The 24402-nt window shown below is 42.5% G+C and overlaps 1 long non-coding RNA gene across 3 annotated transcripts in view; it reads left to right on the top strand.

The window, feature by feature from the left end:
* The window catches only part of LOC115460208, a 232554-nt gene extending 208911 nt beyond the window's left edge, over window positions 1-23643 (top strand). For all 3 annotated transcript variants that reach the window (XR_003940412.1, XR_003940411.1, XR_003940413.1), the window contains exon 4: window positions 23581-23643. This is a non-coding gene — a long non-coding RNA (uncharacterized LOC115460208). The remainder of the gene's footprint in view (window positions 1-23580) is intronic.
* The last annotated feature ends 759 nt before the right edge of the window (window positions 23644-24402 follow it).

Raw genomic sequence — 24402 nt, 5'->3', positions numbered from 1 at the left:
ATCCGGAGGTCACAAGCTATTTCGTGGTCCCGTACTAAGGGAAGGCAGCCTCCAAGGCTTCCTTGGCACACTAGATTAAAGCGGCGATTGAGGTGGCTTATATCCTGAACTGCAAGGTTGTACCAGAAGGCCTAAAAGCTCATTAGACAAGATCTCAGGGTGGTAACTCCAAAAGATATTTCCAGGGTGGCAGCATGGTTGTTGCAGCGTTCCTTTTTGAGATTGATGATTGGGCTGGAGGTGACAGTGCCTTTGGCTGAGTAGTACTGGAGGGGACCTCATCTTCCTTCCACCTTGAGGGATAAAGCTTTTCTGCATCCTGGTTAGGGTGTTTATAGGACGCTGCCCTTGTCTCTTAAGAATACTCCCTCATAGAGTCAGGACCACCTTAAACCCCATAGCCCAACCCAAAGAGGAAATGGCACAGGAGGAATGGAGCCAGGAGGACAGCTGCCAGGAAGTATGAAAGGCGGGGCCAGAGTTGTGTTAAAGAGGCCCAGAGAAGGGAGAAGCAAGCCCACAGTGTGTGCCTTCCCTACCTATGTCTAGCCATCATTATCTGGCTCAGATAGACCAAACCTTACTATGTTTTGGGGCCTGTCAGCCTCAGGTCTTTGTAAAGATTTCCTATGAATTGCAAGAGACTTTACCCAGTTCTGTACCTGTGAAGTAACAGGCCTCAGCTTTTGAGTTAATAAAGAGTTTAGTTTACCTTGTATCCTTGTCTGGCTGTATAGGTTGAAGGCCCGCTCTCAACCCTTGCTCACATTATTACAATCCTGTTGGTCTGGAAATAGGAACAACAAACATTGTTTAAAATGTTTGTATACAAATGCCATAAGTTGAATATATTGCACTAAATGAAAAGATAGATATAATAGGCATCTCTGAGACTTGGTGGAAGGAAGATAGCTAACGGGACACTGTCATACCAGGGTACAAATTATATGTCAGTGATGGGTTGGATCAAATTGGTGGAGGGGTAGCATTATACGCTATGGAGGGCCTTGAATCAACTATATTAAAAATTCTGCAGGACAAACCACATCTTGGAATCCCTATGAATAAAAATTCCATATGTAAAGGGGAAAAGGATAGTGATAGGCGTGTACTACTGTCCACCTTGTCGGGATGAACAGACAGATGCAGAAATGTTATTAGAAATTAGAGAGGCTGACAAACTGGGGAGCACAATAATAATGGGTGATTTCAATTACCCTAAAATTGACTGGGTAAACGTAACAACAGGATATGATAGGGAGGTAAAATTTCTTGATGAATAAAAAAACTGCTTTATGGAGCAGCTGGTTCAGGAACCAACAAGAGGGGGGAAAATTCTAGACCTAGTCCTTAGTGGAGCACCAGATCTGGTGCAGGAGGTATTGATGCTAGGGCCATTTTGATAAGTGATTATAGCATGATCAGATTTTATATAATCTGTGGAGTAATACACACAGGCAATCCAATACGTTAGCATTTAACGTTCATAAAGGAGATTATGATAAAATGAAGAGAATAGTAAAAGAAAAAAAAACTTTAAGAGGAGTAGCTGCTAAGGTCAAAAATTTACATCAAGTGTGGATGCTATTAAAAAATACCGTCCTGGAAGCCCATTCCAGATATATTCCATGCAGTGGCGTAGCCAGAAGGCAATTTTTGGGTGGGCCAACAGGTTGGATGGGTGGGCACTAGAGTTACCAACTTTTTTGAAAAAGAAAAAAACAGCAAACCTGATGCACCCATGCTCTGTCCCTACCCCTCTCCCCATAACTTCAATGAGGGTTGCAGTGCAGGTTTCAGTGGCTGCAGGCCAATTGAGAGCTAAGGGAAGTACAATAGACTGTACTATTCAGGCCCACTGAGCCATGGTCCTCCAACACATATATGGTATTGAAGCCAAACACATTCTGCATCCAGAGAACCTCCTGGCTGTCCACCAACAATGGATACAGAGCACAGCAAGGACAATTCTCCATAAAACTCATCATATAAAGAAATTTTGTTTTCTAGTGTAATTACAGACATATTATAAATTAACTTTAAAAAAATCTATAAAACAAAAGTCACTCAGAACCTAGAGCAAATCTACCATGCCAACACTAACTTCCAAAAACAAAGATCCTACCTATGAAAAAGAAGTGCCTTAAATATTATAGTAGGGCCCTAAAATACAAATACATTTATCAGGAAAGCTGAACAAGCCAAATTACTACAGAATGCTACATAGAAACTTCATGCTAACAGAATACCTCAGTCACACACACAAGACACAAATGCCAAATACAGAATAAGTGACCACAAACTCTAGAAATATAAATTAAACGGAAACCCCAAGAAACTAGACCTTGCATGTAGTACAACACCAGAGAAACAAGAAAGAAAGGCATTTGCTCCTGTGCAAAATATAAAGATGGCACATGCCAGGGATGGTGTTAGGGGATGCAACTAGGGCAATTGTGCTTGGTTCCTTGGCCAGAGAAAGCCTGCATGCTGGAAGCTGAAGGCGCAACCTGGTAATGGACTTTGGGGTCCTTTCCTAGATTTCTGTCCTGGACCCCAGCCATGTTTACCATCAACTTTGGCAAGATGTACATTCCAAATCCAACATATTATATTCACAACATTGAAAATAAAATATTTTTTTATACCTTTTTGTTGTCTGGTCATTTTTTCTCAAATCATATTGGTCCCAGTCTCTGGTTTCTGCTTCCCTCTGTCTTCTCTTAACTCACTTGCCAGGATCTCCTATTTGACATTTCTTCTTTCTTCATGTCCATCATCCATCTCCCATCTCTGTTTTCCTATATTTCCTTGTTCAGTATCTCCCCTGTGTTCATATCCCCTCATCCATCATCATTCCTCTGTGCACCTATGCACCCCATGCCCAGCATATCCCTTCTGCGATCCTATTCTCTCCCTTGTCTGGTATCTCTCCCCCCCCCCCCCCCGTGTCCATATACCCCCCTCTCCAGTGTCCAGCATTTTATCTCTATTCCATATCCCCGTTCCCCCCCCCCCCCCTTGGTCAGGCATTACCCCTCTGTGCCCATGTGCCATCTCCATACAGCATCTCATATTTGTGTCCCTGTCCCCATGCTCCCACCATCTCCCTTCTGTATCTGTATACTTCCCTATGTCCCCTTTCTCCCTCCTCCACACCAATGTGTCCCTCTCCTCTCTGATCCCACCCCCCAACCAGCTTCTCTTCCTCTCTTTCCTTCCCCTTATGCATCTGGCTCTTTCTCCCTGCATCTCTCTCCCTTCCCTCTGCATATCATCATCTGCATATCTAGCACCTCTCCTTTAGCCCCCCCCCCCCACACGTCCAGCATCTCTCTCCCTTTCATCCAGCCCCCCTACATGTTCAGCACCTCTTTCCCTTTCATCCAGCCCCCATACATGTCCAGCACCTCTCCCCTTCACTTCAACCCTCTGCATATCCAGCACTTCTCCCCTTTCCCTCCACCCCCCCTGCATATCCAGCACCTCTCCCCTTCCTTCCACCCCCTATATATCCAAAACTTCTCCCTTCCCTCCAACCTCCCCTCTGCAAATCCCAAAACCTCTCCCCTTCCTTCCAACCTCCCCTCTGCAAATCCCAAAACTTCTCTCCCTTCCCTCCAACCTCCCCTCTGCAAATTCCAAAACATATCCCCTTCCTTCCAACCTCCCCTCTGCAAATCCCAAAACCTCTCTCCTTCCTTCCAACCTCCCCTCTGTAAATCCAAAACCTCTTCCCTTCCTTCCAACCTCCCCTCTGCAAATCCCAAAACCTCTCTCCCTTCCCTCCAACCCTCTGCCCCTGGCAAGTCCAGCACCCTTCTGTTCCCTCCCCTCCCTGCCTCCCCTTACTTCTGGGCCAGCACGCAGCACCCCACTGACTTCCTCACCCTCTCCCACCCCTGCCGCAGCACTTTATTTAATGTTGTCGGCGCTGCAGTTACAATTTCCCACCCCCGCGGCGGCGCTTTACACTTTACCTGACAGCAACGCTACAGATGCAGCGCTGACGTCCGATGTCCTGCTCCGGGGCCTTCCACGCTGATGTAACTTCCTGTTACGGAGGCGGGACGCGGAAGGCCCCGGAGCAGGACGTCGGACGTCAGCGCTGCATCTGTAGCGTTGCTGTCAGGTAAAGTGTAAAGCGCGCCGCCGCGGGGGTGGGAAACTGTAACAGCAGCGCCGACAACATTAAATGAAGCGCTGCGGCAGGGGTGGAAGACGGTCGCGGTAAGCATCTGCTTCTGGGCGGGCCTGAGGCTAAACTGGGTGGGCCTGGGCCCATCCAGGCCCACCCGTAGCTACGCCCCTGATTCCATGTATTAAAAAAGGAGGAAGGAAGGCCAAACGACAGCTGCCATGGTAAAAAAGTGAGGTGAAGGAAGCTATTAGAGTTAAAAGAAAATCCTTCAGAAAATGGATCAGACTGAAAGTAATCGGAAACAGCATAAGGAATGGCAAATCAAATGCCAAGCACTGATAAGGAAGGCAAAGAGAAACTTTGAAAAGAAGATTGCATTGGAGGCAAAAAAAAAACACAATAAAAACATTTTTTAGGTATATTAGAAGCAAGAAGCCAGAGGACCTTACGAGACTGGAGACTTGGCGTCTAAATGGCAGATGATGACGTTTAATGTGAGCAAGTGCAAAGTGAAGCATGTGGGAAAGAGGAACCTGAATTATAGCTATGTCATGCAAGGTTCCATGTTAGGTGTCACAGACCAAGAAAGGGATCTAGGTGTTGTCGTTGATGATACGTTGAAACCTTCTGCTCAGTGTGCTGCTGCGGCTAAGAAAGCAAATAGAATGTTAGGTATTATTAGGAAAGGAATGGAAAACAAAAATGGTCACCGCATCTCAAAAAAGATATAGTGGAATTAGAAAAGGTACATCTAATAGGCATCTCTGAGACTTGGTGGAAGGAAGATAACCAATGGGACATCTTCAGATCTACAGATGGGAATAACTAGTGAGGTAATTGAATTTGCTGATGGCTCAAAGTTATTCAAAGTTGTTAAGTCACAAGAGGACCTTACGAGACTGGGTGTTTGGACATCAAATGGTAGATGATGTTTAATGTGAGCAAGTACAAAGTGATGTATGTGGGAAAGAGGAGCCCAAACTTTAGCTGTGCAATGCAAGAATCCACATTAGGAATCACCGCCCAGGAAAAGGAACTAGGTGCATGACAGTTGGTGACTCGGATATTTGGAAAGGCGAAAGTGGGTGGGGCTAAGGTGAGGTTATGGGGCAGAGCTAGGGTGGGGTTTGTGGCAAAGTGCAACTGAATGGAGAAAATTAAAATTTTTGTAGTGGGGTCAACGCCTGTGTCTGCAGTAAAAGAACAGTGGGACACTTTTGAACTCAGTAAGGAAGAAATCTTCACTTTGTGGCTCTGGTGCAGCTGTATCAGATGTCTCCCTAGATCCACTGTTACTGGTGGTTATGTGCACACTGAATACACTCCAGGAATGATATGCCAAAAAAATCAAAATAATGCACCAAAAATAATACAGCATATTTAAACAGAACAATATTTGCAGTATTGTAGAAATATATACAAGTACTTTAACACTTGGCTTCCAGTCAGCCTTAGTTCTCTAGTCCAGTATCTTCCTGTTGACCACGTGAACAATGGTGTTCAGCAGCTCTTTAACAAAATCTTGTGCTAAATGACCACCATACTTCAGATCTGTTGGCCTTTATTTTTGATTTACCAGACATGAACATGTTTGGAATGTTTTGTATGTATTAGCTGTACCTAATACTTAGGTCTGAGAGCCAGGGAAGCCAGGGTTCAAATCCCACTACTGCTGCTTGAGATCTTGGTTAAGTCACTTGGTACAAACAGATTGTAAGCCCTTCAGAGATAGGAAAATTAGTACTGTACTTGAATGTAATTCATCCAGCTACAACTGAAAGAGGCATGAGCGAAATCCAAAATCCAGTATCAGGAATACTGTAAAGTAATACAAAACCCTACAAAATCACTCAGGATCTGATAAAGCAATTCTACCATACCATAACAGTATTAACTTTCAGTGGGCACACAAGGGCCTTCCTAGGAAATGCTGCAGTGGGCACTAGAGCATCAATACATGGAAAATAAGGACAGGCGATACCTTTTACATTGGACTAACTTGTTACATTTTTTTGACTAGCTTTTGGAGGCCAAAATCTCCTTTCTTAAGTCAGGACAAACATACAACAACAGTTGAAGGAGGTGGTTTTGGCCCCCAAAACCTAGTTTCAAAAGGTATTTAGTCCAGTAAGAAGATATCGCCTTATTTTATTTATATTTATTAACTTTTAAAGTAGACTAACATGCTACCACATTATTTTACCCTATCCATTTTTTTTAAACTTCTGTCTTCTTCCTTCTCCTTCTCACTTCCTCTACATCCAACATTTTCAGCTTTCTTCCATTTTTTTTCTGCTTCTCTATCCATTCAGATTTCAGTCTCCCTCTTTTTACTGTGTCTACTTACAGCTTTCAAGTTTCAGGTTTATTAAGAACTTGGTACCCTGCCCATTGTGAGTTCCAACTGGGTTTTCCTTCTCTTGCCCTCCCCATTCTCCTTCCTCTTATTCCCCAGTCTTTAACTCTTTCATCTGTCTCTATCATCTACCATCCAGTATCTTCTCTGTCTCTCCCTCAACCTCATCCAACATCTCCACCATACAATATTGTTGATTTTAATCTTGAATTGAGAATGAATGAGTCTGTTGGGCAAACTGGATGGACCATTTAGGACTTTATTTGCCGTCAGTTGCTATGTTACTACATTACTATTTACTCTTGTCTCTCTCTCCCTGCTATCCAGCATCTCCTCTTTTCTTTCTCTCTCTCTCCCGCCTTCACCATCCAGAATCTCATCTATGTCTTTGTCCCTTGCCCCACCATCCTGCATTACCACTGTATATCTCCCCTCCCCTGCACCATTCAGCACTGTCCTGTCTCCCCCCCCCCCATGCAGTATTGTCCCTGCCTCTTTCTCCCCTCACCATCCAGCATCTCCTCTACATCTTTCCTCCCTTCCCTCCACCATTCAACATTGCTTGGATGTCCATCTCTCTCCTTTTGACATTCAGTACTGCCACTGTCTCTCTCCCTATTCCCTTCCCCCATCCAGCATCGCCTCTCACTAGCACTTTCTCCCTCATGCAGTATTTCCCCTCTCTGTTGTCTCTCTCTGATGCCATCCCACCCAATATTACCTCTGTCTCTCTCTGCCCCCTCCCATCCAATATTGTTCCATCTCTGTGACACGCTGTTTTTTCTTTCTTCCCCTCCAGTCTTGTCCCATTCGTCTTTTCCCCTCCTCAACCATGGTCTCGATCATTTCTCCCTCTTTCTCTCACTCACTTAGTCCCCTACTTCCACTGCAGCCGCTGTGCAGCATCTTTTGGCTCCCTCATGTTTCCACCTCTGCAAGGCCACACTGGCACACAAGGATTGAAGACACGTATGTGACCGCGGCTCTCCATGCACCGCTGTTGCTTCCTCTGCCAGTCCCACCTCTTCTGATGAAAACTTCCAGAACCAGCAGATGAAGCAGTAGTGGCACATGGAGAGACACAGTCCTGCGCGTCTTTGCTTCTTGTGAGCTATCGCGGGCCGACAGAGGTGAAAAGGGAAGAAGGGAGCCAAAAGGTGCTGCACAGTGGCAGGGTAGAGGAGTGACAATATCCGAAGGCAGTGGGCTGGTGGACAGGAAAGGTTGCAGTTGGGACTGGGGAGGATTAGCCTCCATAATCCTCTTATATAGGGCGCCTATGTCTAGGTGTCACCTTGGATGATATGTTGAAACCCTCTGCTCAATGTGTAGTGGCAGCTAAACAAGCAAATAATGAGTAGAGTACAATAGGTGGAGGTGAATCGCTTGTTTACTCTTTCCAAAAATACTAGGACTAGGGGGCATGCAATGAAGCTACTAAGTAGTAAATTCAAAACAAACTGGAGGAACTATTTCTTCACTCAACGTGTAATTAAACTCTGGAATTCATTGCCAGAGAATGTAGTAAAAGCAGTTAGCTTAGCAGGGTTTTAAAAAGGTTTGGATAATTTCCTAAAAGAAAAGTTCATAAGCCATTATTAAGATGGACTTGGGAAACTCCAGTGCTTATTTCTAGGAGACAGAGTAATGCTGCAGTTGCACTTGAGACTGTTACTTGAACTGGTGACTCCCCCTTGAGAAGTAACCACGAAACGGGGACCTGTCGGGGTTTTAAGAGCACCAACTTGTTCAAGCTAAGTGCTACATAAAATTAGATGTTAGCATATTGACAAACAGAAATATATCTTTATATATAAGATTAGCAAAGGGTGGTGGAGGTTCAGTCAATGATTAGACAATACACACAGATAATACACCCAGTCATTGGGTGAAAAATCAAATAATCTTTATCTTGTGTTACATATGAGACTACTCCACTCTCAATAAGCTGAAGAAGCAATACACTTGTATTCATGTGTGTTTAAACATTTTGTTATATTTCTAGGATAAGCAGTATAAAAATCAATTTTACTGTTCTGGAATCTTGCCAGGTAATTGTGACCTAGATGACCACTGTTGGAAACAGGATACTGGGCTTGATGGACCTTCGGTCTGTCCCAGTATGGCAACACATATATTCTTACGTAAAAATAAGTTGAAATTTGGTCTTACCTGAACTTCCTTTCCTTGACTTCTATTAGATCAGTCCAGGGCCTACCTAGGAAGACTATGGAGCTGAAGAAAGTACTAGCAGCATCTGCCTGTGTTTTCTGTTCATTTTGTTCTGAGTCTGTGTTTTGTAATTAGCAAAATCTGCAGAGGATCCCTTCCATTGCTTTGGTATAAACATACTGATAAGTTCCAAGCTACACCAGTCCTTATACCAGTGATAGCACTGGAATCTTCAGCTTTTCTGCAGGAACCAAGGAAAGGAAATGATCAGGTAGGATCAAATTTATTATTATTAACATTTGTATAGCGCTACCAGACGCATGCAGCGCTGAATTTCACCTTATACACATTTTCAGAAGTAAAAAACATACAGTAACCTCCTAATTTTATAAAAATCGCCAAAAATTGTGCGCACAAATTTGAGTGCATGTCCAATTTGCATGCGTATTTTAATTGAATAATGAGCTAATTAGCACCAGTTGACTTTTTAACAAGCAATTATTGACACTAATTAGATTTAATTTGCATTTACGCACATAAATTTAGGTGTGATCTGAAAAATGGGACGCAGAAACAGGAGGGTCATGGGTGTAATGGGGGCGTTCCTAAAATTAACTAATTTTGTTATAGAATAACAGGGATTCACGCCTAATTTAGGTGCATACATTTGCACCTCATTTTAGTTGGTGCAAGTGGTCACACCTAAAGTTAGATGTGGTTCCTGGGCGTAATCGCTATTCTATAAACGCATGTTTGAAAACGGTAACGGAATTCAAACATGCGTGGGATATGCATAAAGGAATCCTGTGTAGAAGGAATGGATCCTCAGAAGCTTAGCCGAAATTGGGTGGCGGAGCAGGTGGGGGGAAGAGGGGTTGGTGGTTGAGAGGCGAGGATAGCAGAGGGCAGACTTATATGGTCTGTGCCAGAGCCGGTGATGGGAGGCGGGACTGGTGGTTGGGAGGCGGGAAGTACTGCTGGGCAGACTTGTACGGTCTGTGCCCTGAATAAGGCAGGTACAAATCAAGGTAAGGTATACACATATGTTTGTCTTGTTGGGCAGACTGGATGGACCGTGCAGGTCTTTTTCTGCCGTCATCTACTATGTTACTATATGTTACCTAACTAAGCACAGCTTATAGAATAGTGCTTTTTTTGGTGTCATATATAGATTCCAGTCCTAAGTGCCAGATTTCTTATCTGTTAAGTTATAAGCTAACATTTACTAATCACCATATCTACTATAATAAAACTCGCCCTCAACGTTCTGAAGACAACGTTCTGAAGTCACTCAGTCACTCACTGAAGGGTTCATGGATTCATGGTGGTGAAGCCACAACACTGACCATGTCTCTCTGCCCCGCCCTCGCATGACGGACCAATCAGAAAAAACACCCCCAACATTCTGAAACACAAAGGACCATCACAACACCGTTCCCAGGCAACACTAGGCAACGTAAGACAGACCAATCAGAGGAAACTACGTGACAATAAGGGAGGAGCATTCCCCAGCAGAATGGCTCATCTGTGCAGCACGGAGAGCACAGAACCACAGCTGGAACGAGAGAAGAATATTCCTGCTGTGGGTATGTGCAAAAATAGACCGGGGGAGGGGGGGGGGAGAAATTTTTAAATGCCTAATGCCAGTACTGAAGAGTGCCAGACAGGGGCGTATCTGAAAGTCGGCGGTAGCGGGAGCTGAAGCCAGAGTGAGGGGGCACATTATAGCCCCCCCCCAGCCGCCGCCGCCATTTCCTACCCCCCCCTCCCGCCGCCGTGGGTACCTTTGCTGGTGGGGGACCCCCAACCCCCACCAGCCAAGGTCCGCTTCCTCCTGCCGCTGCGAGGTTTTTTAAGTTCTTCATCGGGATTCGTCCTCCGTCACTCTGTGCTGCTGTTCAAAGAAGCTGCTAGCTGAATGCAGTTTCGGACTGAGTCTGACGTCGCTGCTGCACGTTGTACGTGCAGGACGTCAGACTCATGTACAACGTGCAGCAGCGACGTCAGACTCAGTCCAAAACTGCATTCAGCTAGCAGCTTCTTTGAACAGCAGCACAGAGTGACGGAGGATGAATCCCGATGAACTTAAAAAAACCTTGCAGCGGCAGGAGGAAGCGGACCTCGGCTGGTGGGGGTTGGGGTCCCCTGCCAGCAAAGGTACCCACGGCGGCAGTAGGGGGGTCCAGGGCGAAATCTGCGGGGGCCCAGGCCCCTGTGGCCCCACGCAGATACGCCCCTGGTGCCAGAGGGCCTATAGCACAGACTATATTTGGGATCGCTTGACATGGAGTCAGAGGAGCCGGAAAACAACGTGCCCGTCACCATCTGGGACGTGGGCGAACAGGACAAGCTGCGGCCCAGCTGGAAGGATTACCCGCGACCCAGCCAGCAGCAAACAGCGACCAAGGAAGGGGAGGAGTACTCCTTCCCTGCCTAGGAATCGCTGGAGACTGGCTGCCAAACTAACGAAACAACCGCACACCAACGCACCACCTCCATCATCAACAACCTGCACACACACCGCACCCTCACACACTCACACACACACACACACAAAATAACTCTGTGACACATACACACACACACAAAAAAAACCACATGCTAGCACCCGTTTCATTGGTTTCGGAAATGGGCCTTTTTTACTAGTATACATATATGTTCAGAGGCACATTTCATTTATATTTCGTATAACTTTTTTTATGCCCACCCTCAGCTCTGACCATGCCCCTCTTTTTAAATCTTATAACTGTTCATTTTGCAATTAAAACAATCGGTTATATGTATATCTGGCCTGGATTTAAAAATAAAAAAACTCGATGCTCTGCCAACAACTGCAAGTGTTAATATTGATGAGATTGTTTAGGTCAATTATTCTAGCACGGAGATATTAAAATACACAGATGGCTGACCAGTGGCTGGTTTCTTTACAGCTCTGCTATGTTTTTCCCTTTTATTTTCTTCTTTCCTCAAAGTTCTTTCCTCTTCAGCTATGGTGAAACGGAAGAGACGGGCTCAGATTTACCTATCCTAGTCCTCCCTCAGCCAGGCCCTTTTGGGCATATATGTCATCCATCTTACTAGTGCTGTTCAGTTCTATTCCTTTGACAAACATTCGCATGGTCAGTGTCTTTCTGTTCCATTGTCTTAGACACATTCCAATATCTAACATGTTTTAACTGTACAATATGTAACACCATTTGATATGGTTTGATTTTACTTTACTTCACTGGTCATTTTACGTAATTTATGTGATTTATCTTTTATATTTTGAAGAATCCATGTAGTGTTTAATTGTAACACACTGGGATGACTTATTTTAACTGTGGTTTTATTCCATGGTTTTTATTTATTTATTTATATCCGAATTGATTTTGTACTTGATTGTGGACTCCTGAGGCAGGCACTTTGAGCAGAAACACGGTGCCATGTTGAGTCTCCTATGTGACAGCATCAAAAGAAGTTTTTTTTTTTTTAGTGTAACCAAGGAACTGTTAACATAGTAAAAGTAACTTTTTTCAAGATCCATCGTCTGCTAAGTTTCCTTCCGTTTCCCACTGTGTGGTTTTCTGTTTGTATTCATCGTGGGACTCTTATGTTCAGCCACCATGTGGATTCATCTTATGGAGCGTAGTAACATAGTAGATGACGGCAGAAAAAGACCTGCATGGTCCATCCAGTCTGCCCAACAAGATAAACTCATATGTGCTACTTTCTGTGTATACCCTACCTTGATTTGTACCTGTCCTCTTCAAGGCACAGACCGTATAAGTCTGCCCAGCACTATCCCCACCTCCCAACCACCAGCCCCGCCTCCCACCACCGGCTCTGGCACAGACCGTATAAGTCTGCCCAGCACTAGCCCCGCCTCCCCCCACCGGCTCTGCCACCCAATCTCGGCTAAGCTCCTGAGGATCCATTCCTTCTGAACAGGATTCCTTTGATGTTCTTTGTTCATTGGATTCGCCACAGTAGGGGGTGTGCTGCTGCCAACTTCAAATGTTAAAGCCATATTAAGCCTGAAGTTGTGTATACCTCGTCCAGAACCAATACCAAGAGAGGGCTGCAGTTTTTCACTCCTTGATTGACATCTCAGTTGATGTCACCTGCTGGCAGTTATGTGAAAACTGCAGGTTTAATCAGTTGAATTTCATCTGATATGACCACAGAGGCCCTGGAGATGAAGAAAGTGGTTGATGCCATATGAAGGAGCAGAAAGTTTGAAGCAATTTGATAGGAGAACCTGCAATTCCGATGTCTGTCAAACCTGCTACGGTGGCTGTGTCCGTATCTTCATCTGACCAATTGGTCTTGGAATTTTTTCAGGTTGTTGGGGAATTATTTGGGAAGCTGTTGCTGAATCAAGTTCAGAATTCTATGGATTATGTTAAAACGGTGGAAGTGGAAACGGAGCCCTTTGGGGCTCATTTTCAAAGCATTTAGACATACACTTTGTGTGTCTAAGTGCTTTGAAAATGAGCTTCTTTATGTAGCATTTATACAGTGAGGAACAAAAGGCTGAAAAAGTACAGAAGAGTTTCAGTGCTTTTGTCAAGGGACATCAAATTATCCACAATAAACTTAATTCATTGGAAAACCTTATGAGAGAGAGTAATATTCACTTAATTTTACCAGATTTAAATTTGTTACACCTCAAGAAATGTCTGCTGGAAATTTGAAAAACTCCTAAAAGTGCTGCTTTGCTCATTTCAAAGGTATACTGCCCTCTTTTCCTTAGGAAAAGAGAGGAGAGTGGTGAATCAATACTTATTGTTTAACAGATTACACATTTGGGGCCCTGTTTACTAAGCTGTGTTATAGGCGAGCTAGCATTTTTAGCGTGCGTTAAACGTTAGAGACACCCACAGGAATATATGGGTGTCTCTAGTGTTTAGCGCATTATAATTTTTAACACTCGCTAAAAACACTAGTGCACCATAGTAAACAGGGCTCTTGATCTATAAAGGACTACTTCAAAGTTCCACTGAAGGTAATCCTATTCCAGCTACACTTACCTCAAATTTAGTATTTTGACTCCTGGATTTGTTTTCTTAAGTAATATCTTTATCATACAGATTTTTATTTATTTTTTTATAGCTTGCAAAGAGATGGTGCCTAGATTAGGATGAAAAAGATTTTGTTATTGAGAACAGTGTTAAAATGGCTCCCAGTTTTTTGGCTGAATATTTCTTGTCAATGTGCAGTAGTATATAAAAATATGAAATACAGATTTTATGAGCCTTCCCCAGTAACTACAGTTTAGATACCCCTTCTCAAATTGTATGCTTGAGGAATCCATAAATGAATAGATTACAAACTGTGGGCCTTGTTTACTAAGCCTCGTTAGAGGTGCGCTAGTGTTTTTAGCGTTCACTAAGCATTAGCGCATAATAGATGCCCATAATATTCCTGTGGGTGTCTATATGGTTAGAGTATGCTAATTTTTAGCACGCGCTAAAAACGCTAGTGCACCTTAGTAAACAGGGCCCTCTGTGTGGTACAAAGATAAACATGACATCTTTCTGGAATGCAGAATTCCTTTTTTGCATTCAAATTCAAATCAGTGAACATGGCAGGTGCAAAAGTTTGAGCACCCTTCTTTTCAGTAGTTTTGCAACAGCTTCTAAATGTTTCCTGTAGCCTGCTGAAAACTCTTTTCTTTTCCTACTATGGCATTTTTTCCCAGCTTTCCCTGCAGAACTCTCCTATCTGAAATATATATTTAGGTCTTCTTGTATGTGCTGCTTGTTTGAGAACTCCTCACAGCTTTCAGTAATAAGTCTAGGAACTGTGAATGCCATTCCAAAACCTTCATCTTTCTTCTCTGTAAGTACTTCATGGCTAATCTTGACAGAGATTTTGGATTATTATTCTGTTGTTGTAATAACTAACCTCTTTTCAGCTTCGTTGCCTATATACTGACTGTGGGACATTTGTTTATATGTTGAATCCATTCTCCTTCCACCCACACAATTATTACCACTGGCTGCCACATCACTTCAAAGTGTAATAGATCCACCCTTGTTGCTTAAGAATTGGCAAGGTGTTTTTTTTTTCTCCAGATGTTTAACTCTTCTTTTTTTTTTTCCTCCAAATATATCTTATGTTTTGGCTAAACAAATCAATTTTTGTTTCATCATAAGTACATAAGTATTACCATACTGGGACAGACCGAAGGTCTATCAAGCCCAGCATCCCACTTCCAACAGTGGCCAATCCAGGTTACAAGTACCTGGCAAGATTCCATAAAAGCACATTCCACGCTGCCCAGCCTAGAAATAAGCAGTGGATTTTCCCCCAAGCCCATTTCAACAATGGTCCATGGACTTTTCCTTTAGGAAGCCATCCAAACCTTTTTCAAACCCCGCTAACTGCCTTTACCACATTCTCTGGCAATGAATTCCAGAGTTCAATTACACATTGTGAAGAAAAATTCCCTCCGATTCAGTCCAAATTTACCACTTTGTAGCTTAACTGTGTGAACTTTTGACAACTCTCCTAGACATATAATTTTTTTTTTTGTAAACAACTCTTTACTGTGGACATTTACTCCAGCGTCAGCTAAACATTTCAATAGGTAATATGCGGTAATAGTGAATTCTGTTTTACAGATCTGATCAGTTTTTGGGCTGTTCTGTTGGAAGTTTTTCTTTGGCATCCCAACCTTGCCTTGACGTCAGCAGTTTAATGTAGCTTTAATTTTGTAGCAATGTTTCCAAAAGTTAAAATTGCTAGCTGCCTTATTAACATTTTAAAAGTAATAGTGAATCAACTGGAACTGTGTCTAAACTTTTATATCTGCTATATTCACTTTTTTTATTTTTATCTGTTAAAAGTGACTCCGTGGAAAGAATACTTTATTACTCTTAAACAAAATCATCCTTGTTACCCTCTAGGACTGCAGACATGTTGAAAGGAAATGGACAGGGTTTTCACTGAGAAGGTTGGTGGATATCAGGATTGCCCTCCTGCAGGAGGTGGTGGAGATGAAAACAGTAACGGAATTCAAAAATGCGTGGGATAAACACAAAGGAATCTTTATATTAATCTAATATCCCTAGTACCTTAAGAAGTTTAAACACAATAATACTAAGATGCAGACAGCAGTCCAGCAATAAGAGGGGTGCTATACAGTCTTGTGCATTGAGTGTCACATGTATGATTATCTCCCAGTTGGCGAGAAGTTACAGGTGTGTGCTCGATGCAAAGAGCGCCTACCTCTCAGAGAATAAGGTTCTCTTGAGGCTAGAGTAGCGGAAGAGCTGAGGGAGACAGAGAGGTACATAGAAGAGGCCTACAGGGATGTTGTAAAGAAGTCCCACCTCCAGTCTGGCAGCCCTTGTGCAGGAGAGGAACCAGCTGTCTTGGTGCATGTGGTACCAATATCTGGAAGGGAAGTTCTGGAAGCCAAATTTAGGCTATTAGGTAGAAATTTGAAATCCAGATCCTCCAAGGTAACATTTTTGGATATTATCCACGTTCAGGACCCAAGAGGCAGGCAGAGCTTCACAGTCTCAATTCGTGGTTGAGATGATGGTGCAGAACTGAGGGATTTAGATTAGTTACAAACTGGGCAACATTCTGGGGAAAGGGGGAGCCTGTTCCAAAAGAAAGGGCTCCTCCTTAACCAGAATGGAACCAGGCTGCTGGTGCTAACTTTTAAAAAGGAGATAGAGAAGCTTTTAAACTAAATTGCTTTTTAACATTGCTTTTGACTCGTAACCACTTGTAACCACTCGCCTCCACCTACCCTCCTCTTCTCCTTCCTGTACACATTAATTGATTTGATTTGCTTACTTTATTTTTTGTCTATTAGATTGTAAGCTCTTTGAGCAGGGACTGTCTTTCTTCTATGTTTGTGCAGCGCTACGTACGCCTTGTAGCGCTATAGAAATGCTAAATAGTAGTAGTAGTAGTAAATTCGGGGGGAAAGTCAACAGTCACCCAGGAGCGTATGGTTCAATGTGAAGTATCCTTGAAGGATACTATTGAAACAGAATCTATAGGAAATCCCAATAGAGAGGTTTCACTAATGGTGAAAGAGATCAAGGAGTGGAGGAGTAGCCTAGTGGTTAGTGCAGTGGACTTTGATCCTAGGGAACTGGATTCGATTCCCACTGCAGCTCCTTGTGACTGTGGGCAAGTCACTTAACCCTCCATTGCCCCAGGTACAAAATAAGTACCTGTATATATGTAAACTGCTTTGAATGTAGTTGCAAAATACCTCAGAAAGGCGGTATATCAAGTCCCATTTCCCCTTTAATCGGAGAACAGAGTAAAGAATGCAAGGTATCACCATCAACTTCAAACCAGCTTGTAGATGCTAGGAAAAAACACATTAGTGTCTATACACAAATGCTAGAAGCCTAAAAATCAAGATGGGAGAGTTGGAGTATATAGCACTAAATAAAGAGGTAGATATAATAGGCATCTTAGAGACCTAGTGGAAGGAGGACAATCAATGGGACACTGTTAGCAAGGTACACATTATATGGCAATGATAGAGTGGATCAAATTGGAGGGAAGGTTGTGCTATATGTTAAAGAGGAAATTGAGTCAAACAAAATATAGCAGTGTGGAATCCTTATGTATAGAAATTCCATGTGTGAAGAGAAAGAACATACAGGTAGGGCTGCACTACCATCCGCTAGGATGGAATGAACAGACAGATGAAGAAATGTTTACAGAAATTAGGAAAGCTGGCAAATTGGGCAACATTTTAATAATGGGTGATTTCAATTACCCAAATATCCTAACCAATTCTACTAAATGAAACCCTGTATTGCAGGTGTGCATTCATATATATTCATGAAAATATGTGGAGAATAAAAGACTTCAGAAACCACAGAGATATCTCTTTAAAGGAACACCTTTCAAAGTTAAGAGAACTCCTCTTCAATCACTAGTCTTCACAAAAAAAAAACTCCACTCTTCTTATTCATAAAATGCTTGTGCACACACCTTAAACAATACAATAAGGTAGAGGCTGATTGATAATTAAGGCAGCTCCTTGTGACTCTCGGCAAGTCACTTAACCCTCCGTTGCCCCATGTAAGCCGCATTGAGCCTGCCATGAATGGGAAAGCGCGGGGTACAAATGTAAAAAAAAAAAAATTAAGTCACACTTGTGGAGAAATTCACTTTCAATTATTACTTAGCTTGAATCATCTTAATGTCGACAGTCCATGGTCGCTTCCTCAATGTCCAGTAATCATAAGCCCTCAAGGGCCGAAAATACTTCCAAATTCAAAGCTTCTCATTTCACCGCAATACTGCCTCATCTTGGCGTCTTTGAAACTAGAGCGACTTCTCCTTGATATATATACGTCATTTCCCATGACGTCACTTCCACAGTGACGACCACATTCAATGAAGGGCTACAGCAGTACCGCAATTGCACTTTAAAAGGATCTTTTCACAAAAAAGCCTTCCACTCTATAGATATATTTAAACCTTTCGGGATTACGGTTTGTAATGTATAAATCCATCGTTGTTCTTTTTGTCTTAATAATTTCCTCACATCTCCATTACATTCCGTTATTTGAATCTGTTCTAGAACAATACATAATAATTCTGCAAACTCGTGATGTTTCAGTAAACAATGGGACACTAGAGGTTCATACGTTTTTTTAGCTTGTATACAATGACGGTGCTCAATCAGCCTTGTTTTCAACATGCGTGACGTTTGTCCTATGTAATATAAATCGCAGGGACATTTCAAGAGATAAATCACATTCATCGATTGACAATTAGTAACAGATTTTAAACTAAAGATATTTCTTGTATACACGTCCACAAATGCGTCTGTGGTCACCATGTTAGAACACACTGAACACTGGCCACATGCACTATGATGTCCCTTCTTCTTTTCACTGCTATTTCGCCAATTCCACGTATCAGCTCTACATACTTGTGCACACACCTTAAACAATACAATAAGGTAGAGGCTGATTGATAATTAAGCCACACATGCAGAGAAATTCACTTTCAATTATTACTTAGCTTGAATCATCTTAATGTTGACAGTCCATGGTCGCTTCCTCAATGTCCAGTAATCATAAGCCCTCAAGGGCCGAAAATACTTCCAAATTCAAAGCTTCTCATTTCACCGCTATTCTCTATACATATGTAGAGCTGATACGTGGAATAAATAAATAAATAAAAAGAAGCTAAAAGGTTCAGCTACAAAGATTAGGACTTTAAGTTGGGCAAGGATGTTTTAAAAACACCATTGTGGAAGCCGAGACCAGATGTATTCCACATATTAACAAAGGTGGAAAGAAGGGCAAACGACAGCCAGCATGGTTAAAATGTGAAGTGAAAGAGACTATTAGAGCCAAAAGAGCACCCTTCAAAGAATGGAAAAAGGATCTGAATGAAGAAGATAAGAAGCAACATAAGCACCGTCAAGCTGGATACAGCGCATTGATCATGAAGGCTAAAATAGAATATGAAGAAAACTTGCAGTGGAGACAAAAACTCATAGTAACACCTTTTTCAGATACATCAGATGCAGAAAGCCTGTGAGGAAATCCATGGGACCTTTAGATCACGAAGGAGCAAAAGGGGCAGCCAGGGAGGACAAGGCCAGTGACCAGTGCAGAGGAACTGAAAGAAATCTCAGTGAACCTGGAAGATGTACTGAGCTAGACAAGTTAAAGAATGATACATCACCTGGACCGGATGGTATACACCCCAGGGTACTGAAAGTATGCAAATATAAAATTGCTGATCTGTTAGTGATCTGTGACCTGTCATTAAAATCACCCATAGTACCTGAAGATTCGAGGGTGGCCATTGTAACGCTGATTTTTAAAAAGGGTTCCAGAGGTGATCCTGGAAATGACAGACCGGTAAGCCTGATGTCAGTGCTGGGGAAAATAGTGAAAATTATTATAAAGAATAAAATTACGGAACACATAGTAAATAAACATGGATAAAGGTGAGGTGGTTAATGTAGTGTATCTTAATTTTCAGAAACCTTTTGACAAAAGAGACTCCTCAGAAAATGAAAAAGTCATAGCATAGGAGGCAATGTCCTTCTATGGATTAGGAATTGCTTATTGGACAGAAAACAAAGGGTAGGGTTAAATGGCCATTTTTCTCCATGGACGAGGGTGAATAGTAGAGGGCCACAGGGATCTGTACTGGGACCGATGCTATTTAGCGTATTTATAAATGATCTAGAAAACGCAACCACAAGTGAGGTGATTGAATAGTTTTGCGTCATCTACGAATTTAAAGTTGTAAAAATGCATACGGACTGTGAAAAATTGCAGGAAGACCATAGGAAACTGGAAGATTGGGCATCCAAATGGCAAATGAAATTTAATGTGGACAAATGCAAAGTGATGCTCATTGGGAAGAATAATGTGAATCATAGTTACCTTATGTTAGGGTCTACCTTAGGAGTTAGCACTTGAGTCAAAGATCTAGGTGTCACTGTAGACAATACGCTGAAATCTTCTGCACAATGTTCTGTGTTGGCCAAAAAAGCCAACCAAATGCTAGGAATGATTAGGAAAGGGATGCAAATAAAGACCAAGAATATTATGGCCTCTGTATCGCTCCATGGTGCAACCTCACCTTGAGAACTGCACTCAATTCTGGTTGCCGTATCTCAAAAAAGATATAGTAGAAGAGCAACCAAAATAATAAAGGGGCTGGGACTTCTCCCATATGAGGAAAGGCTAAACAGGTTAGAGCTCTTTAAGTTGGAAAAGAGATGGTTGTTAAAGGGGGGGGGGGGGGGGGATATGATTGAGGTCTATAAAATCCTGAGTGGTGTAAAATGGGTAAAAGTGAATAGATTTTTCACTCTTTCAAAAAGTACGAAAACTAAGGGACTATCAATGAAATTAAGCACTGGAACTCGCTGCCAGAGGATGTAATAATGGCCGTTAATGTATAAAGGTTTGGACAAATTCCTGGAGAAAAAGTCCATAGTCTGTTATTGAGATAGACATGGGGGAAACCACTGCTTGTCCTGGGATTGGTAGTATGGAGTGTTGCTGCTATTTGAGTTAATGCCAGGTCACTTGTGACCTGGACTGGCCACTGCTGGGAGCAGGATACAGGGCTAGGTGGACCATTGGCCTGACCCAGTATGACTATTCTTATGTTCTTATCCAGGGAAGCTTAGTGGTGATTATATGGCAACACCAGTAATTGGGAAGCAAAGCCAGTGCTGGGCAGACTTCTATGGTCTATGCCCTGAAAATGGCAAGGACAAATCAAGATCAGGTGTACATATGAAGTACCACATCATATCTTATGCTATGAGTTTATCTTGTTGGGCAGACTGGATGGGACCGTACAGGTTTTTATCTGCTGTCATCTACTATGTTGCTATGGAAGAACAAGTTGTCGCTTGAAAACTAGGCTTTATGTAAAGATTGTTATCATACTTATAAAGAAGCACTTTTGAGTTGCTAAATTGAGATTTTTTTCCAGCTCATTTCATATAATTAACAAGCTTACTACCCCAGTTCCAATTAATGTATTTGTGCTGGGGTTGTTATTGGAAGATTTTGTATGATGTTTAGGAATACTCTGTTGAACCATTTTTCTGCAAAATTGGCAGATCCAGTAAGACTAATCAAGGCAACCAATTTAACTCAATCTTCAGTACCTTCTGCAGTCTGTATTGTCACCCTTGTCTAATAAAGTGTACTTTGGACTGGTATCTGGTATTTCATCTTGCCCATGGCACACATTCAATCATTTTTCATCATTTAGTGGAGGAGTGGCCTAGTGGTTAGGGTGGTGGATTCTGGTCCCGAGGAACTGAGTTCGATTCGCACTTCAGGCACAGGCAGCTCCTTGTGACTCTGGGCAAGTCACTTAACCCTCCATTGCCCCAATATGTAAGCCGCATTGAGCCTGCCATGAGTGGGAAAGCGCGGGGTACAAATGTAAAAAAAAAAAACGTTCTCTGCATCACTATTGGGCTCATTTTCGAAAGAGGACGACGCCCATCTTTTGACACAAATCGGAAGATGGGCGTCCTTCTCACTGGGTCGTCCAAATCGGTATAATTGAAAGCCGATTTTGGACGTCCCCAACTGCTTTCCATCGCAGGGACAGCCAAAGTTCTAGGGGGCATGTCGGAGGCGTAGCAAAGTTGGGACTGGGGCGTGCCTAACACATGGACGTCCTCGACCCAAAATGGGGAAAAAAAGGGCATCCCTGACGAGCACTTAGATGACTTTACCTGGTCGTGTTTTTCTTACGACCAAGGCACAAAAAAGTGCCCGAAATGACCAGATGACCACCAGAGAGAATCAGGGATGACCTCCACTTACTCCCTCAGTGGTCACTAACCCCCCTCCCAGCCTCAAAAAATATCTTTTAAAATATTTTTCCAGCCTCTATGTCAGCCTCAGATGTCATACTCTGGTCCATCACAGTAGTATGCAGGTCCCTGGAGCAGTTTTAGTGGGTGCAGTGCACTTCAGACAGGCAGACCCAGGCCCATACCCCCCCTACCTGTTACATTTGTGGAGGAAACAGCGAGCCCTCCAAAACCCACCACAAACCCACTGTACCCACATCTAGGTGCCCCCTTCACCTGTAAGGGCTATGGTAGTGGTGTACAGTTGTGGGTAGTGGGTTTTGGGGGGCTCAGCACACAAGGTAAGGGAGCTATGTACCTGGGAGCAATTTATGAAGTCCACTGCGGTGCCCCGGCTGGTGTCCTAGCATGTCAGGGGGACCAGTGCACTACAAATGCTGGCTCCTCCTACAACCAAAGAGCTTGCATTTGGTCGTTTCTGAGATGGACATCCTTGGTTTCCATTATCGCTGAAAATCAGAAACGACCAATCTAGGGACGACCATCTCTAGGGACCACCTAAATTGTAAGATTTGGACATATCTGACAGTATTATCAAAACGAAAGATGGACGTCCATCTTGTTTCAATAATACGGGTTTCTCCGCCCCTCCACTGGGACATTTTGCGAGGACATCCCTTTCGATTATGCCCCTCCACATGACCCTTTAATCTTTTTGCTGGTAAAACAAAACAAAACGAAGGCCTTGCGCTTTTAACTTATATCTCAACCATGGCAAATAACAGCTTTTTCCTCTGGCCTCTTCCTGTTTGTTCAAAAAAGACATAGTGTGTCAGCTCTTAAAGAAACCTCTCCAGTCTCAAATCTCTCTTTTGTTTCAATAGCTGCAGAGAAATTTGAGGACATCTCAGATTTCCTTTATAAGCCCTTGATGTTTCATCCTGATCATTCATGTGTTAGGGCTGGCAACAACACTGAGACCTTTCCTGTGGCTCTACTTAATGACATCAGGACAAGGTTATAAACACGGGGGAAAGATGTTGTTTCCTTGCACCTAAGTGCTGCTTTTGACTTGGCAGACCATGATCTTCTGCTTTTTCCATTTGACCTTACCTTGGTATTGGGGGCACTATTTTGAGATAGTTTTGATCCTTTAGATTATAATGCCCTTATTTCTAACCCAGGACTGCTTATTTTGGGGATTCCTCAGAGCTTGATTCTTGCCCCCACTTTATTAGATATTTTTGTGACTTCCAACATTGATTCAGGAATGTAGCCTGAGTTTTTCATACATATGATAAGGGATCAATGGATCTCTTATCTAGATTCGTTGATCACCCAGTGGCTTTCAACAGAAGCTGCTTTTGAACCCTCAGAAATGTGAAGCTATTTGATTTTCTCAAAGTAAATTGTCTGCCCTGTGTTTTGGTCCCCAGTCAGTGTGTTACTGACTGGATAATCCAAATTGGATTTAGAGCTTAAATTTCTTTTCTAGTGTGCTGCTTCTTTCTAGTACTGCAGAAAATTCACTGAGGTATTTATCAGAAGCTGATTTAAAACTGCTGATTAACGCTTTACTATTGAATAGGATTGATTTACTGTAATGTCATTTTTATGCAGGTGCAAAACAGGGATCTCTGAGAAGATTTCAGCTGATTCAGAACATGGCTATCGGGATCTTCGCTAGATGTAAGAGGTATGATATGCAACACCTCCTTTTTGTGTACCTTCGGCTCCCAGTAGTATTTAGGATTCAGTTTAAAACAGTACGTTCATCTCTTTGTGGTTTTTGTTCTTACAACTGTCTTTATCTAACTTTCTTATTCCTTACGTCCCTGTCCAATATTTGAGGTCATCAGAGGGTAGTTTTCCAGTGTTGCTCTCTCCTACTTATGTATGATTAAAAATGACACGCAGAACTTCTTTTGTCTACTTAATAATTTATCAGGAAGTTTGTTCCAAATACAGTCTCAGATCTTGAGCTTTATATTAAAAATTCAAAGCACATTTGAATGGGTTTTTATTTTTTTTCTAAATTAGTTCCATGTTTGATGGTGGGGTTCTGCTAGCTTATGTTTTTTGTTTGTGTGCCTTTGGTATTCCCCTTTGTTATAGGTGTTTTGTTTGTGGTTATTATTTGTATGTGAAATGATTTTACTTTGTATACATTCTTAATCTGTATTATGTTGTAACTTTATTTTGTTTTAAGTTTATTGCACATTGCCTTGCCATTATCCAAAGTGCACTTAATCAAGTTTATTAAATTTAAAAAAACAGCAAGCAGTAATTATGCATTAAAATGTGAGGAAAGATGTCATGTTTAACTGTAAGATGTAGAGGTTGTGTCCGCTTCTGTTCATTATAAAGATTCAGCGAAACATACAATTTAACCAGGGGTAAGAACATAAGCCTTGAATACTGGGAAAGATCAAAGGGCTGTCA

Source organism: Microcaecilia unicolor, chromosome 1 (assembly GCF_901765095.1).
Source record: "Microcaecilia unicolor chromosome 1, aMicUni1.1, whole genome shotgun sequence".
NCBI classification, from domain to species: domain Eukaryota; kingdom Metazoa; phylum Chordata; class Amphibia; order Gymnophiona; family Siphonopidae; genus Microcaecilia; species Microcaecilia unicolor.
Note: the sequence above shows the minus strand (reverse complement) of the source record. Positions and strands in the feature narration are given on the sequence as shown.